This window comes from Triticum aestivum, chromosome 2B (genome assembly GCF_018294505.1).
Source record: "Triticum aestivum cultivar Chinese Spring chromosome 2B, IWGSC CS RefSeq v2.1, whole genome shotgun sequence".
Lineage (NCBI taxonomy): Eukaryota > Viridiplantae > Streptophyta > Magnoliopsida > Poales > Poaceae > Triticum > Triticum aestivum.
In genome coordinates this window covers 571,545,854-571,546,442 of record NC_057798.1, presented here as the reverse complement: position 1 = coordinate 571,546,442, position 589 = coordinate 571,545,854, and positions in this window count along the sequence as shown.

The window sequence follows — 589 nt, the reverse complement described above, 5'->3', positions numbered from 1 at the left end:
ATTCGGTGTACATTGTAAGATTTGAACTGAGGACCATGCATACGAGTAATTATTTCGAATTCGTGCCATGCTAAGTTTCGTAAAGTTGACATTGACTCAATTTGTTGTGCTTTTTTGTAGGTCATATGTTTGAATCCATCCAAAAGTTTTCTCACTACCATGGTGTTCATCATATATATATATATATATATATATATATATATATATATATATATATATATGAATTTGTATTAAAAAAGTAGCGTCGATACAGTGAAATGCGAAATCCACGTTATAATTGGAGATCGCTATGTGACACACACACTAATTCAAATAACTAATTGTGTGACACACACTCTAATCCACGTTAGCGTGGATACCATTTCGATTTTTTTCAAATAACTCCTCGTTAATTAATTTATAGTACTCCCTCTTTCACTTTTATAAGACCTTGAAGACATTTCAGACAATGTGCAAAACAATTCATTTTAAGTTTTCTGAAACGACTTACAGAAGTGAATGGAGGGAGTATCTCGTTTTGAATGACTAATTATTGCAAGGAAAACATGGGCATGGTAATACATACAGATTCGTTTGCAAATGAAATAAG